This window comes from Neolamprologus multifasciatus, chromosome 3 (assembly GCF_963576455.1).
Source record: "Neolamprologus multifasciatus chromosome 3, fNeoMul1.2, whole genome shotgun sequence".
NCBI classification, from domain to species: Eukaryota; Metazoa; Chordata; class Actinopteri; order Cichliformes; family Cichlidae; genus Neolamprologus; species Neolamprologus multifasciatus.
The window spans coordinates 47758505-47776015 of NC_140441.1; the positions used below are offsets into that span (position 1 = coordinate 47758505).

The window sequence follows — 17511 nt, forward strand, 5'->3', positions numbered from 1 at the left end:
ACATAATGTAATTAATACCTAAGTGAAAGAAATTCCTATAGAATCTGAAAAAGCAACAGAAGAGTGAAAACATTTCGTGTTTCTAGAAAGATCTTTCAGCTCATAGCTGCTCACAGACTGTATTGACAAGTGACAAACTGTAACTCTACAGTACATCTACAGTATATATCAAATATATTCTGTATTCAAATCTATTGAGTGATGTTTGAAAGTCTTTCCAGGTGAGTTTGATCCAGGAGGGTCTGAAGCCAGAGTCAGACAGAGACTGTGCAGAGACTGTAGAAGGACAGAGCAGCAGCAGAGCAGTCCAGATACACTGATGATCCTCTGTCAGATCCAGAGGGACACACAGGGATGATGCTGGACTCTACATTGTGTCTGACAGTGGAGCTGTTCTCAGAGCAGTTCACTCTGCAGCACTGACAGTCATCTGCACTTCTTCTCATTCCTCTGTCAGTCACTGCTGGATGAAGCTCTCCTCTCCACCTCCCAGTAACATGGCCCAGTCAGAGCGTCTCTACACACAAGCTTCTGCTGCTTCAACCTCTCTGGATCATCAGGACACAGCTCCTCCTCTCTCAGCACACACACCGTCCTGTTTACCATCATATCCTCCACCTGCAGAGAGAAGAAGGAAGAGCAGAGGAGATAAATGAGTGTTTGCAGAGACTCTTCATCAGCTGTCAGTCAGTGATGCAGCACATCCAGTATAAAGAGCAGCAGGGACTTCAGTGCTGGGACTGTACTAGGACTCATTGTTGCTTCACTTTTTCTAATCTTTGGATTTTTATTGAAGTTGATGAAAATGTTTTTCCCTTCTAGTTTGAGTTTGGACTTTCATTCATTAGAAGAACCTTGGTGTGTCCACTCTGAGCTCTGTAGGAACCCCAACAACAAGCCCAACAATCCAGATGGATGGTTCCAGCTGTTAACTGGAGGAATTCCATCCAAACATCTGCTCTCACTAAATTCTTCCTCACCTACAGACTGTGTTCTTCACTGCTTTAAACTTGGAAATGAATGCAGTCATTGGTCTGCGTGCTGCTTTGTTCAGAGAGCTGATTGGCTGTTGACAGTGTTTGATCAGAGCGTGTCAGCCGTTACTATGGTGACCATAAAGGTGACAAAAAGGCAGAAACAGGAAGTGTTTGTGTCCAATCCTGAAGCCTGTCACCATTCTCCTTTCACAGCTTCACTGAGAAGCTGCAGCTTTACAGGAAACACTGGATCTTTGTTTCATACTGACTGTGTTTAGTAGAATACTGCTGACAGCACCACCCACTCACTCCATCACTCTACTTACTCCAGAGTCTCCAGTCTGAAGTCTGGACTCTGCTGAAGATCAGACAGCTGCTTCACATCTGGATCCTTCAGGTTGTTTCCTCTCAGCTCCAGCTTGCTCAGATGGGAGGGGTTGGACTTCAGTGCTGCTGCCAGATAATCACAGCTGATATCTGACAAACCACAGAAACTCAATCTGTATAAAGAATGAAAGATGTAAGTTTATTAGACAAAGTGTGATCTTGAAATAATTCAGTGTTTCATCATCTGTTCAGAGCTGAAGAAGGTTCAGAATGTAGAAGTTTAGAAAATGGAAACTCCAAACAGCTGAAGCCAACAGGAAGCAGCTTCAAACAGGAAACTGTGCAGAGTTTCAGACTATATGTCCTGTTGCAGCCAGTTGGATTTTGGAGATTTGAATCTCTGTTCTGTGACTAAGTCCTTGAATCATTTCTACCAGTTGGTCCAACAAGACAGACTAAGTATTGGACATGTGTTGTGGCTCCATTAGGGGAGCTTCTAAATGTGATGTGATGGCCCCTCTGGGTCTGTCAGGTCAAAGCACTGAAGAGAGCTCAAACTGGGCACACAGTTGTTCCAGTCTGGACCAAAGACTCTATACTGGGACTGAGGGACTGCTTTGACTGCACCCACTGGGACTTTTTAAAGGCTCATGTTCTCACTTTGATCATCGATTTCTACTTACATTTCTTTCTGGGAAAAATGGGGATTACTTTGAAAACAGGAAGTATTTTCCCCAATAAGAAGCCCTGGATTAGTAAATCACTCCAACATGTTCTCAGGCAGATGAAGCTGTCTTGTTATGAGGGAGAGAAGAAAAAGATTGAGGCACAGAAACTTGTTGAAAGAGAGATAAAGCAGCTAAAATCAGGTGTAAAAGTAAAGCAGAGGATGAGCTGAATAAAGGACACTCAAGGCTGGCTTGGAAAGGAATGAAGTCCATGGTGGGGATGCAGAACAAGGAGCAAAGATGAATGTGATGCTGAATCAGCAGAAGACTTGGACTCATTTGATTGCAGCTTTGATATCATTGATTTCAATGAAGAGCTTTGTGATTGTAGCAAAGGGCTGGTAGCTCTGAGAGTCCCACTGATGAGGTGTTTGTGTGGAAATCTCTTAGTGGGATCAAAGAGAGAAAAAGCCCTGGTCCTGATGGTGTGGGAGGGAAATGATTGAAGTGTGCTGTGAGGAACTGACTGGGAGATTTTCACACATTTTCCAGTCCTCCTTGGAACAACAGGAAGTTCCCAGCATATGGAAACAACGGTTAAGTGTCCTATGGCACTCAGTGATGATGGTGCTGTGGCCCCACCACCTCCACCTCTTTGTAAAGGAACTAACTGTAATCTGAAGCTTCAAATGGAACTAAGACTTCCTCCACTAGGTGGCAGTGTCTGATGAGAAAGTGTTAGTGGAGCCGGCCTGGAGTCAGAAACAGGAAGATGCAGGATTTGGGCTGAAATGGGGAGAAGTGGTTAGCACTAGTGCCTTAAAGCAAGAAGGTTGTAGGTTGAAGCTTGTTGGCCTTTCTGTGGAGGTTGGATGTTCTCCCACAGTCCAATGAAATGCTGCTTAGGTTCATTGGTGCTTCTAAATTGGCTGTAGATGTGGATGTGAAAGAGTGCTTCTCTGTCTCTCTCTGTTGGCCCTGTGATGGACTGCTCACCTGTGCAGGTGGACCACGCCTCTTGTCCTATGACAGCTAGGGCACAGGCTCCAGCCCTGTGAGCCTAAGCTGAATAAACAGTTAGCAAAAATGATCCATAGATGGCCTGAAATTCCCCAGTTAGCAGTTTGGTAGATAGCTATGACATGCTAATCTCAGCCAGCAGCTGTATTCTACCTGTAAGCTGATCCCTGCTGAGCCAAAGCACTTTTTAATATACAAATTACAATCTTTAATAGAAACCTATTGGTCAGCCTCTTATTAGCCTGCTGTTAGCTTCATTCCACAGAAAACTGAGAGAAATTAAAAGAGTTGATAAAGAATAAAGAGAAATGTGCTGATTTAAAGCCTTTGAAGTGCTTCAGATGATCTCTCATTCATTCATGTAAGCTTTCTAATGCAGCTTTGATCTTCACAGTCTGCTTTATGAAACTCATTCTAACCCTGAATGTCAGAGTATTCCTCCTTCTCTTTCCCATCATTCATGCTGGCAGTGGAGGAGATTTGGATGTTGGACTGTGTTTTGGATGATGTGTGTATGTTTGTGTTGGACTGCTGTCTGTAAAGCAAATGCACATTTTGCTTTGGATTTCAGCGTCAGACAGACTTTAAGGTGGAATGAAGAGTTGGAGAGTTTCACAGTGAATTATCCAGTGGAGGATTTTTCTTCTTCTTTGAAGGTTTGAAATGTCAACATTGTTCTGCTACAGTCAATGGACTAAACCATAGAAGAAGAAAAAAGACTTTACCATGAAGATCCTCAGTGTGGATCAGTATAATATGAGCCTGATGTCTGCAGTTTAGTGTCAGCACAACTTTCACATCATATTCATCTCAGCACAACTAAAACATGCTGACTGACCTCAGAGTTTCAAGTCCGCAACCTGGACTCTCCAGGTAACCACCCAGATGCTTCACTCCTGAATCCTGCAGCTTGTCGTTGTAGCTCAGGTCCAGCTCTCTCAGATGGGAGGGGTTGGACTTCAGCACTGCTGCCAGATAATCACAGCTGATCTCTGACAAACCACAGCTCTCCAATCTGTATAAAGAATGAAAGATGTAAGTTTATTAGACAAAGTGTGAGCTTGAAATCATTCAGTGTTTCATCATCTGTTCAGAGCTGAAGAAGGTTCAGAATGTAGAAGTTTAGAAAATGGAAACTCAAAACAGCTGAAGCCAACAGGAAGCAGCTTCAAACAAACACAACAAGAGAAAAAACTCTGAATGTTTCACATTAAAGTCGTACATTTATCATAAAACAGGACAAAGCCTTGAAAAAGTCGTGTTTTTCCTTCCAGGAACCACAAGGCTTCATTTTTAAAGGTGAAGTGTGAAAGAAATGGACATATTTGAAGTCCAACACCTTTTTCCAGTCACATTATTAAAGCAGACAAACTACAAGCTCATTTTCATTCCAACAAGTCATCTTCTGACCTGGACTAACAACACTGGTCTCTATGTGCAGCTGGCTGTGAGACCAGTGCTCAGGGAGCCTCTACAATGTGCAACACTGAAAGAACATCACACACTAATTTGCTTCCAGCACTTTCTCACAAACATCTACTGTCATTATTGTCACCAAACTCTGTGGATCCTTTATTGCAAATACAAATGGGCTCAAATGGTCAGACAAAAGAGGGTTATGAGGAAATATGATGAAATGTTGTGTATTAGCAGCAAGTTATTGAATCATTTTCCTAAGAAACCAAACAAAATGACTGACAAACATGTTTTTACAAACTCAGTGTTGGACTTGGATCAGCAGGATAAGCTGATGTTTAAAGGCATTTGAGTCTCGCTGTATGAAAGTCCAGTTATTACTCAATGTTTATGGATGATGTTCTTTCAGTGTTGCACTTTGTAGACGCTCCCTGAGCCTCACAGCCAGCTGCACATGGACCAGCTGACATTACGCAGCATTAGAGGCCGGTGTAAAAAAATGGATTTTCCTATTTAAATGGTTTTAATTTGAATAAAGCGATGTTGATTCATTCAATCCTGAATCGATTTTTAATATAAATGTATTTTGCCAGAATCTCAGGTTAAAGCTCCCAAAAGTATTTCAACAACAACCAAACAGATAAAACAGTAAATGAGAGCAGCTAAACACACAAAGATGGAAACACAGAGTGTGGATCGTTCACTCAACGGCACGTACACGGACACGCCGTCGGGGCTGAAAGTGGACAGCTCACAGATCCTGAAGCTGCAGGTTTCATCTGTCTCCAACCAAAACTGACTGAACCAGCAGCAAAAGAAGATCCAAACTACGCTTTACGTTTGATGAACATCGTCATGAATTCTCTCTGACTTTGACGTTTACTTCCTGCACAGCTCTCTCTCTCTCAGTGTACTTCAAGAACAGTTTACCTTCAAAAATCTGTTTTCTGCATTATTCACTGCTTATTACGCACCAGTCTGCTGTTGTGTTCACTGCTGTCGGCCTCCGAAAACAAAGCCTCATTTCTGCTGTTCAATACTGAAGAAATTTAAACCTTTTAAAATGATGACAGATTACAAACTCTCAGCTGTGTCTGTAATCAAACCTCTGTAACTTTGCTTCACTTCAGCAGCATCAGGTCATGTTCACATGTTGATTCATGGTTTGCTTCAGTTTTTGATGGACTGCAGAATATTTTGAAGGTTATCTGCTATAAAAAGCCAGAACAGGAAAATCTGCTTCATGTGTTTCTGTTTGATCCTCAGTGACTTTGACACAAAGGCCTCTGCTGTGATGATCACACCTCTGATCAAGTCTCACAGTGTCAGCTTTGTTTTTATACATATGGATATGTGCTGATAAATGATCAGAATTATAATATTTCCCACTGTCTGCTGTGTGCCGTGACCTTTGCCCTGCTAAAGACAGTCAGCTGTGGATTATTCATTGTTGTGTCTGATACTTAGAACTGTGAGGAAGAACACTACACAGTTAATCAGGGTCCCCTCTCTTTGAATCAGGAAAGGTGGGCAGGCCGCGTGTGGGCCGCGTGCCATACGTTGAGTCTCACTGTTTGAAATGTGAACATTGTTCTGCTGCAGTCAATGGACTAAACCAGAGAAGAAGAAAACAGACTTTACCATGAAGATCCTCAGTGTGGATCAGTATAATATCAGCCTGATGTCTGCAGTATAGTGTCAGCACAACTTTCACATCATATTCATCTCAGCACAACTAAAACATGCTGACTGACCTCAGAGTTTCAAGTCCACATCCTGGACTCTCCAGGAAACCACACAGATGCTTCACTCCTGAATCCTGCAGGTTTTTGTTCCAGCCCAGGTCCAGCTCTCTCAGATGGGAGGGGTTGGATTTCAGCGCTGATGCCAGATAATCACAGCTGATGTCTGACAAACCACAGCAACTCAATCTGTATAAAGAATGAAAAATGTAAGTTTATTAGACAAAGTGTGAGCTTGAAATCATTCAGTGTTTCATCATCTGTTCAGAGCTGAAGAAGGTTCAGAATGTAGAAGTTTAGAAAATCGAAACTCCAAACAGCTGAAGCCAACAGGAAGCAGCTTCAAACAAACACAGCAAGAGAAAAAAATTTTCACATTAAAGTCGTACATTTATCATAAAAACAGGACAAAGACTTGAAAAAGTCGTGTTTTTCCTTCCAGGAACCACAAGGCTTCACTTTTAAATGTGAAGTGTGAAAGAAATGGACATATTTGAAGTCCAACACCTTTTTCCAGTCACATTATTAAAGCAGACAAACTACAAGCTCATTTTCATTCCAACAAGTCATCTTCTGACCTGGACTAACAACACTGGTCTCTATGTGCAGCTGGCTGTGAGACCAGTGCTCAGGGAGCGTCTACAAAGTGCAACACTGAAAGAACATCACACACTAATTTGCTTCCAGCACTTTCTCACAAACATCTACTGTCATTATTGTCACCAAACTCTGTGGATCCTTTATTGCAAATACAAATGGGCTCAAATGGTCAGACAAAAGATGGTTATGAGGAAATATGATGAAATGTTGTGTATTAGCAGCAAGTTATTGAATCATTTTCCTAAGAAACCAAACAAAATGACTGACAAACATGTTTTTACAAACTCAGTGTTGGACTTGGATCAGCAGGATAAGCTGATGTTTAAAGGCATTTGAGTCTCGCTGTATGAAAGTCCAGTTATTACTCAATATTTATGGATGATGTTCTTTCAGTGTTGCACTTTGTAGACGCTCCCTGAGTCTCACAGCCAGCTGCACATGGACCAGCTGACATTACGCAGCATTAGAGGCCGGTGTAAAAAAATGGATTTTCCTATTTAAATGGTTTTAATTTGAATAAAGCGATGTTGATTCATTCAATCCTGAATCGATTTTTAATATAAATGTATTTTGCCAGAATCTCAGGTTAAAGCTCCCAAAAGTATTTCAACAACAAGCAAACAGATAAAACAGTAAATGAGAGCAGCTAAACACACAAAGATGGAAACACAGAGTGTGGATCGTTCACTCAACGGCACGTACACGGACACGCCGTCGGGGCTGAAAGTGGACAGCTCACAGATCCTGAAGCTGCAGGTTTCATCTGTCTCCAACCAAAACTGACTGAACCAGCAGCAAAAGAAGATCCAAACTACGCTTTACGTTTGATGAACATCGTCATGAATTCTCTCTGACTTTGACGTTTACTTCCTGCACAGCTCTCTCTCTCTCAGTGTACTTCAAGAACAGTTTACCTTCAAAAATCTGTTTTCTGCATTATTCACTGCTTATTACGCACCAGTTTGCTGTTGTGTTCACTGCTGTCGGCCTCCGAAAACAAAGCCTCATTTCTGCTGTTCAATACTGAAGAAATTTAAAACTTTTAAAATGGTGACAGATTACAAACTCTCAGCTGTGTCTGTAATCAAACCTCTGTAACTTTGCTTCACTTCAGCAGCATCAGGTCATGTTCACATGCTGATTCATGGTTTGCTTCAGTTTTTGATGGACTGCAGAATATTTTGAAGGTTATCTGCTATAAAAAGCCAGAACAGGAAAATCTGCTTCATGTGTTTCTGTTTGATCCTCAGTGACTTTGACACAAAGGCCTCTGCTGTGATGATCACACCTCTGATCAAGTCTCACAGTGTCAGCTTTGTTTTTATACATATGGATATGTGCTGATAAATGATCAGAATGATAATATTTCCCACTGTCTGCTGTGTGCCGTGACCTTTGACCTGCTAAAGACAGTCAGCTGTGGATTATTCATTGTTGTGTCTGATACTTAGAACTGTGAGGAAGAACACTACACAGTTAATCAGGGTCCCCTCTCTTTGAATAAGGAAAGGTGGGCAGGCCGCGTGTGGGCCGCGGGCCATACGTTGAGTATCACTGTTTGAAATGTGAACATTGTTCTGCTGCAGTCGATGGACTAAACCAGAGAAGAAGAAAACAGACTTTACCATGAAGATCCTCAGTGTGGATCAGTATAATATCAGCCTGATGTCTGCAGTTTAGTGTCAGCACAACTTTCACATCATATTCATCTCAGCACAACTAAAACATGCTGACTGACCTCAGAGTTTCAAGTCCACATCCTGGACTCTCCAGGAAACCACACAGATGCTTCACTCCTGAATCCTGCAGCTTGTCGTTGTAGCTCAGGTCCAGCTGTGTCAGATGGGAGGGGTTGTACCTCAGCGCTGCTACCAGATAATCACAGCTGATCTCTGACAAACCACAGTTTTCCAATCTGTATAAAGAATGAAAGATGTAAGTTTATTAGACAAAGTGTGAGCTTGAAATCATTCAGTGTTTCATCATCTGTTCAGAGCTGAAGAAGGTTCAGAATGTAGAAGTTTAGAAAATGGAAACTCCAAACAGCTGAAGCCAACAGGAAGCAGCTTCAAACAAACACAACAAGAGAAAAAACAATGAAAAAAATGAGTTTCACATTAAAGTCGTACATTTATCATAAAAACAGGACAAAGACTTGAAAAAGTCGTGTTTTTCCTTCCAGGAACCACAACGCTTCCCTTTTAAAGGTGAAGTGTGAAAGAAATGGACATATTTGAAATCCAACACCCTTTTCCAGTCACATTATTAAAGCAGACAAACTACAAGCTCATTTTCATTCCAACAAGTCATCTTCTGACCTGGACTAACAACACTGGTCTCTATGTGCAGCTGGCTGTGAGACCAGTGCTCAGGGACCGTCTGCAACACTGAAAGAACATCACACACTAATTTGCTTCCATCATCCAACCTGAAGAGGAAACAGAGACGGCTCCCCTTCAAAGTAAAAGCTGCTCCTTTTGGACACAGTATCAAAGAAAGTCTACAGTATAACATAGAAAAGACAGAAAAAAGTTTTGGTTGTTTTTAAATTTTGCAGAAATGAAACTACACTAAGCTCAATTATGTGACAGACATTTCATCACATGTCAGTTTGGCCTCATCCTGGGCCGGTTTATCCAGCACACACTCTGACGACAGGCCCAGGGGCCACGCACAACTGGGCTCCATCCAAGAGACAGGAAACAAACCAACACAATAATAAAAAGCACCATGTGATCTTCTTACATCTTCAAGACAAACATAGTAAAAACATGAGCATATTTGTTTCCTGATAAAATGATGTGACAGGTAGAACAGAGTAAAGTGGTGGTGTTACAGCCTTTCTCCCCTCTGCTGCCGAGGCTGTTAGTCTCTCCCAAACTCAGCTACAGGACTTCAAAATGAATGAAAGCAGCAGAAGTGGCTTTACAAATGAAAGAGGAAGAGGAGAAGAAGAGGAGAGGGAGGCCACCCTGACCATCACTCCAGCTGAAAACATCACACTTCCATTAAAGTTGGTGAGAAAATGTTGAGCAGGATGAGCTGCTGGCTAATCTGGAAGCTGTAGCAGCAGCTCACAGTCACAGTGGATTTCCACTCATGAAAAAGCTCTGGCTGCTTCATTTCTCATCTCATATCAGAGACTTTAATACTTGACTGAAGCTGTACTGTGATGCTTCCATATTCCAGTGAGGCCTCCATAATGATTTCATCTGTTCTGTACACACACTGTGTGCCCTGTATGTCTAATTATTGAAGAAGGAAAAGAAGCCGAGCATTCAAATCCAGCTGGCGAGGGTCCGTCACACATTTGTGCCCAGAGCTCTGTAAGGTGAACATTCAGCCGTGGCCACATGGAGCCATCATGGATTTAGTGTGAACAATAAAATAGGCAGTGATGTTTCCACATCTGGTCCAGAACATAATGACATCAAAATGATGTGATCACACGGAATTGGCAGGTCCTGGTTCAGCCTCCAGTCTGCAGTCATGTCAGCATCATCTCCCACCTTCACTGGAGGCCATCTCTGGCTTTATTGTCAAACTCTACTCTGATTGGATGGCCTGGAATCCCTTTTACCCCTGCAACAGGCGTCAGACATGGGCAGAAAGAGTGTGAGATTTTTTACAAAGTAAAAACAGTGCTTATGTTTTTAATAATGTTGAGCCAAAGTGAGAGAAAAAGGAGCTTTATGGAAGGAATGAATGTGATGAATGAGTCATTACATCTACACCTGAATCACAACACTCACAACACTCCAGCAGGCGCAGCCATCGGCCATCAGCTGTGCAATACACACAAATATATCACCTGGGTTTAATATTTAGCCACGTAGATCATTTATGTGCTTCAATTCTTCTTACATTTTACCACCAATATGTTTCAAAAGGAGCAGCTTTTACTTCATGCACAGATGCACAGTCTCTGAGTCCTGCTTTGTTGTCATGTTTGGGCCTGTGTTAGGCTGCTCTGTGTTCCTCTGCTTTAAAACACACCTCACCAAAGCAGGTGAGTGAGTCGTCTCTGTAGCAGCCATATCAGCTTCTGATACATGAACATCATCACAGCTCCAAACTTGACCTTTATTAGCTTCGACATTCATGTCTTTCTTTTCTCTCTCTGTTTCCACACAAGCTCAAAGTCTCTGCAGCCTGTTTTTATCTACTATCATCACATCTTCATCATCCTCGTTCACATCCCTCACACACTCTACAGCCTCATCAGCACTGACTTCATCTTCACTGACTGATGGAGCACAACATGAACCTGTGGAGGCTGAAACACTGTCCTGTCAAACATCTCCCCGTCACCACTCCACTTCTGTCAGCCTTTAAATGAACCCTGCTCAAGTCTGTCACTTCTGTTTGGAGCCAAAAGGAAAAACTGTTGTTCAGTCGTTTGGAAAGACAACATTTCTGAAAGCACTCAAACTTCTTCACATTTGTCTTCAGACAAATCCTGAACATTTAGGAACTAAAGAAAGTTTCAAACATCAATCAAAGACCTGAAATATAGAAAAACTACAACAGCCGCAGTCAGTGAACTCACCTCAGAGTCTCCAGTCGACAGTTTGGACTCTCCAATCCAGCACACAGAAGCTTCACACCTGAATCCTGGAGGTATCTGTTTTCACTCGTGTCCAGCTCTGTCAGATGGGAGGGGTTGGACTTCAGAGCTGAGGCCACAACTTCACAGTGAGACTCTGAGAGCCAACACTGAGTCAGTCTGTGATGATAGAAAATATAAAATGTGTTATTATAAAAGCAGAAAATCTGCATTATAAACACAGACTGAATGTATATGAAGACAAAACAGAGTGAGGTCATAATCTGATGAATCTGCTCTTCACATCTGTGCTTCAGCTCCTCTTACTGTGTTTGACATGACACAACGATTGAGTCTCTCTCAGACCTGCAGACTTTTAATGAGAATCTTTGTTTGGCTTTAATCTGCAGATGAAGGAGGAAGATGGTGTCACATTTAGGCTTCCATAATGTCCACAGTCTGTCACTGAGATCTGATCAGGAAAAACCTGCTGACTGTTACCAAACGGAGCAGAAATCTCATCACTGGACAATAATGATGAATGAACTCAGAGCTGCTGATATCAGATCTGATTTCAGGGGAACTAAACACAGAAATGATTGGCTCATTTTAGCTTTCTGAGCCATTATCTGCTGGTGTGTCGCTAGTTGGCAGAAAATGATTTGTATTCCTTTTCAGGGCTTCAGTGTTTATGAGTCCAGATCCAGGTGACAGCAAGTCAAAATTATGTTACCTGTCTGTGTCCAGCAGCAGCCTGTATTCACTATGAATATTGTTATAACCTGACATGGATCAGTTTGTCTTTGATTGGTTTGTAAATGTCACTGTTTCCATTGGACCTGAGTGACGGTACAAAGACACAGAGGGAGAGAAAGGAGAGAGAGGATGGAGACAGCAAAGAGAGAGCAAACACAAACAGGTGAGAGTGGACAGGTGACCAAGGCCAGCAACCAATCAGAGAGCTTCTGTTTGACCCACAGTCACTGATGATGACTGCACATAACCAAGCAGTGTGTTACTCTGATATCAAATATGGATCCCGCTCTTATAATAATGATCATCAGATTATATTATTGTGTTATTTTGTAGCTGAATAAGATGTTTGTGTGATTATCAGTGAAATAAGCAGTGAGGAGGATGGAGAGAGAGAGAGGACAGAGGGTGAAGTTGGAAACACTAAAAGGATTTTTCATGGATTTCATGGATGATTTGAGTGATTTCCAGCAGGACACTTAAACATGTCAGTGGATGTCCTAAAGAACATATTCACTGATATGAAACGTGTCATTGAACAGGATTAATATCAGTGGAAACATGGTGGAAACAGCTGTGACTGCATGGATGTGACACACTTCAAATCTGTTCTCCACTCTTGGATTTGGGATCCATGGAGCTGCTGCTGAGTCTGTACAATAAAGGAATGGTGTGGAAGGTTGCAGCGTACGGACACAAACACTTTGTGGTTACAATCTGATTTTATTTTCAAAATTAAACTAATAACCTACACAGATCAATGATGTTAATGATCACATCTGGACTCACCGAGCCTTTCTGCAGTTCCTCACAGCTGGAATCAGTCTCTGTCGTCCCTGCACTGATGTGTTGTAGTTCAGCAGGTCCAACTCATCCAGAACCTCCTCTGACATCTGCAGCATGAAGGCCAGAGCTGAGCACTGGATCTGAGAGAGTTTCTTCTCTGATCTGTTCTCTGACTTCAGGAACTCTTGGATCTCCTGATGTACTGAGAGGTCGTTCATCTCCATCAGACAGTGGAAGATGTTGATGCTTCTGTCAGGAGAGATTTCATCACTGTTCATCTCCTTCAGGTTGTTGATGACTCTCTTGATGGTTACTGGACTGATCTCTGTGTGACCCAGCAGACCTACTAAGAGTCTCTGGTTGGACTCCAGACAGAGGCCATGAAGGAAGCGAACAAACAGGTCCAGGTGGCCATTTTTACCCTGGAGGGATTTCTCTATGACTTTAGTCAAAAAGACATCCATTGATGTGAAGATATAAGACTTGAACATGTTCTTAAAAAAAGATCTGTTTTTGTATTCTTCTCGGAAATTCCCATCTACCATCAAATCTCCCAGGAAGTCTTCCAGCACCTCTGTCTTCCTGTTGGTGAAACAGTGGAACATGTAGACAGCAGCCAGAAACTCCTGAATGCTCAGATGAACAAAGCAGTAGACTGGTTTCTGGAAGATCACACACTCTTTTTTGAAGATCTCTGTACAAACTCCTGAGTACACCGAGGCCTCTGTCACATTCAGGCCACACTGCTTCAGGTCTTCTTGGTAGAACATGATGTTTCCTTTCTCCAGATGTTCAAACGCCAGCCTCCCCAGCTTCAGAAGAACTTCCCTGTCAGCCTCCGTCAGCTCCTGTGGACTCGTCTCATGTCCCTCATGGTACTTGTTCTAGTTCCTCTTTGTCTGAACCAGCAGGAAGTGTGAGTACATGTCAGTCAGGGTCTTGGGCAGCTCTCCTCTCTGCTCTGTAGTCAACATGTGCTCCAGAACTGTAGCAGTGATCCAGCAGAAGACTGGAATACTACACATGATGTGGAGGCTCCTGCATGTCTTCATGTGGGAGATGATTCTGCTGGACAGCTCTTCATCACTGAATCTCCTCCTGAAGTACTCCTCCTTCTGGGCGTCAGTGAAGCCTCGTACTTCTGTTAGCCTGTCAACACATGTAGGAGGGATCTGATTCGCTGCTGCGGGTCGGGAAGTTATCCAGACGAGAGCCGAGGGAAGCAGATTCCCCTGGATGAGGTTTGTCAGCAGCTGGCTGACTGATGACTTCTGTGTGACATCAGACAGCAGCTTCCTGTTGGTGAAATCCAATGAAAGTCTGCTTTCATCCAGGCCATCAAAGATGAACAAAAGCTGAGAGACAGCCAGCTTCTCTGCTGTGACCTTCTGTAATGTTAGATAGAAAACATGGAGCAGCTCCAGAAGACTGTACTGCTCATCTCTGATCAGGTTCAGCTCCCTGAATGAAAGCAGAACCACCACACTGACATGTTGGTTCTCCAAGCCCTCTGCCCAGTCCAGAGTGAACTTCTGCACTGAGAAGGTTATTCCAACACCAGCCACGCCGTTGGTCAGAACCACTCTGATGGGTCTCTGTTGGTCAGGTAAGGCTTTAAAGATGTCCTGGCACCTGATTGGAGTGTCATGGAGGGCGTCCATCTTGGAAGCTGTCTCCAGCTGCCTCACCTCATGTTGGGTATGAACCTCTTCACTCTGTCCCTCTGTGATGTAGAGCTCAGTGTAGATCCTGTTGAGGAGGGTTCTACTTCCTGTTTCATCACTTCCTTCAGTCACACGTTCACATCTCCTCCTCAGACTGATCTTATGTTCATCTAAAACCTCCTGCAGACCAACATCTGCTGAAAGAAAGAAAAACAATGAGACTAAAGAGAAAGAAAACTCTTCAATGTCTGAACAACACAAGAAGTCCAGTTTTCAGAAATGAGTCCATCAGCAGACAGATGTTCAGTCTTACTTTGTACACAGCTGCTCTGACTGGCTGTCTGCAGTCCAGCTCTGCTTCTGGATCTTTCTCCACACTGTGCAGAAGCTCTGATGGTGATACAGAAAAGTCAAAGTGGAGATACTTCTGTACACCTTTGATTAGACTCATTATAAAAAGGAAAAAAAAGTTTGAACACAGTCATGTTTCCAGTTCACTGACTTACATTTATTCCATGGACACTCACTCTAACCTGAACCACAGCTACAACCCAACATTGTTGAGGCCTCATCTCCTCCTTTCCTGACTGTAGAGGTTAAATATGCAACAACCAACAAATAAAAGAATTTGGTTCATTTCAAAGAAATTCACATGGTGACCAAGTAAAGTAACCGTAGTAAAGGAGACAACATCCCGTTGATGGTGGGATTATTTGAAAGATTTGCTTTAGTCACGTCACCAAATGCAGTTGAACCACCCGTGGATCCATGTTTGACCATTCTACCACTCTGAGCGCTGCTTTTTAATCATTTTATTATTGTCATCATTCATTTATTCATTCTTTGGAGGGGGGCTATTTCCTAATGCCGCCCTAATAAGGTGATGTTCAAGGGGAAATATAACAGAAACCCTTTCAGTGTTATTCATTAATAAATTAACAGATAAACTGTGAAGAAGAAAAAAAACTGAGATTTAAAGGAGAGAGTGAGAAACTTGATCATCCATCCTCATAATACAAGTTTATCAGTATCTGCTGTGACCATACTGCAGTAATAACTACAAGTCTACATTTCTGTGACTGTTGATCAATCACAGCAGGAATCTGAGCTCATCTCTGCACACAGAGCAGCTTCAGCTCTGGGATAAACTGCTCGCTTCACGTCCTTCTCAGCTCACAGACACTCATCCTGATATTTTCCTTTAACATTTGATGGTATAATTCATCTGAGTTTACACTTTATCTGCATAAATACAGAAAAACAGACCCAAACACCATAAACCATCAGTTTCACCATGTAGAATATATTGTTGTTTCCTTGCTTTTAATTTAGAGAAAAACTCTGATTTTGATTTTCTCTGTTCTCTTTGCCACAGCCCATCCCAGCAGCAGCTGAAGCAGCTGACTGTCACAACACTGAATAACACTTTAGGAGGAATTTCAGAGGTCAGTAAAGCTCCAGTTTCAACATCAGTTAATTCATCATAGTTCATCATAAATGTTAACCTGGCTGGCACACATGTTAATGTTAGCCATTTAAATATTAGCAGTTAGCTGAGGCCACAAGAAGAAGAGGCCCTAGAAGAACAATGGATGATAAGATTAGATTTTCAAGACTAGGCAGAGACGTGTTTTCCTTTACTGTCTCTTACAGAGGAGGGAGCAGATACCAGACGAGGTCACGGAGGTACGGGGAGGATTCGCCGCAGACAGCAAGACTGCCACGTCCATGCGAGAGAGCGATGGCTACGATAATCTCTGTTTTTGTCTCCCTATATAATGTTGTACAGCCCATTTGAGGGTTACCCTCTCTGTGAACCAGATGCTTGATTTCACACAGAGGTCCACCAACTGAATTTGATCAGTTATGGAACGATTTACCTCGACAGGCTCCTTCACTCGCTGCTTTTAAACCTCCTTTAAAACACACTTTTACTCCCTGACCTTTGACCCAGTGTGACATGTTGACTCACTACCTCAGACAGCTTAAAATAGTCTTTTTGGTTTTTGGTGCTGCCTAAAAGAACCATTAAAATATCTGTCCTATATACAGTTATGTTCATATATTTTTGTACTACTTCAGGAAACTCAAAAATATAGTTTGTAATATTTTAATCCTTATTTTTAAAACTGTTTTTGTCATTTCTCTTCTCCCATTGCATCAAAAATCATTATTTACACTGAATAAATGAGTCAGCAGCTCTCTTACATTGTTGCTGCAGGTTCATTACTGAAGTCTGGAAGTAATCCTTTGGACTGGTCACTCATCACAGACACACAGCTGGATGCTGCAGATCCTGCTCCATCCTTTTCCTCCATGTTCTTGATGTCAGGGTGGAGTTAGTCTGAGAGGTAAACACACACACTCAGAGGTGCTGTTGTACTGGAAGCATCACACTGACGGGTTTCTAAAGTTCTCATTGATCATTTCATGGAGTTTCTGTGGTAAACACTGTCCTGTGACGTATGTGTTATGGTGAGGGTCATGAGGGCTAACCAGCCCCACTCCTTACTCCTCATATTTCAGCCTGAAGCACAATGACAGCCTAAACCTAACCAGGAGGCTGTAACCTCAAAGGGACTTCATGGTTAGAAATAAAGGTTCAATGAAATGAAGCAGATCATAAAAACATGAGTTCCAACTTTAAAAGAAGCATCCACACAATGACGGCACAGCAGAGGAGCACTTTCTCTAACACACTGATTCAGTTCCACTGACACAAGGACACACACAGGAAGGCACACACACACACACAAGCCTTTATAAGAAACAACACGATCATCTGCGCTTGACTTGTCAATCCAAGTCCTTAGCCCATGAGCCCGCGATATCAGACCACAGATATTCCCTTACTTTGAAAAAATAAAGCCAGTTTTCAGAACAGACCTGATGTTTATGCTACAGCCTGTTTACCAATATAATCAATATCTGCCCAGTGAATACATTGCAAAGTATTCACTGGGCAGCACGTAGTATGTAGATCATTGAAGGAAAAAAGTAATGAATTTGTTC

The 17511-nt window shown here is 42.4% G+C and overlaps 1 pseudogene across 1 annotated transcript; it reads right to left on the reverse strand.

Moving 5' to 3' along the window:
- Positions 1–224: 224 nt before the first annotated feature.
- On the reverse strand, positions 225–17105 carry LOC146523740 (protein NLRC3-like; annotated as a pseudogene). Its single transcript, XR_014873087.1, has 7 exons — positions 16708–17105; positions 14813–14889; positions 12839–14696; positions 11300–11476; positions 3831–4007; positions 1304–1477; positions 225–618 (listed from the first exon to the last, which is right to left on the reverse strand). The product of XR_014873087.1 is annotated as a protein NLRC3-like (transcript).
- Positions 17106–17511: the final 406 nt, after the last annotated feature.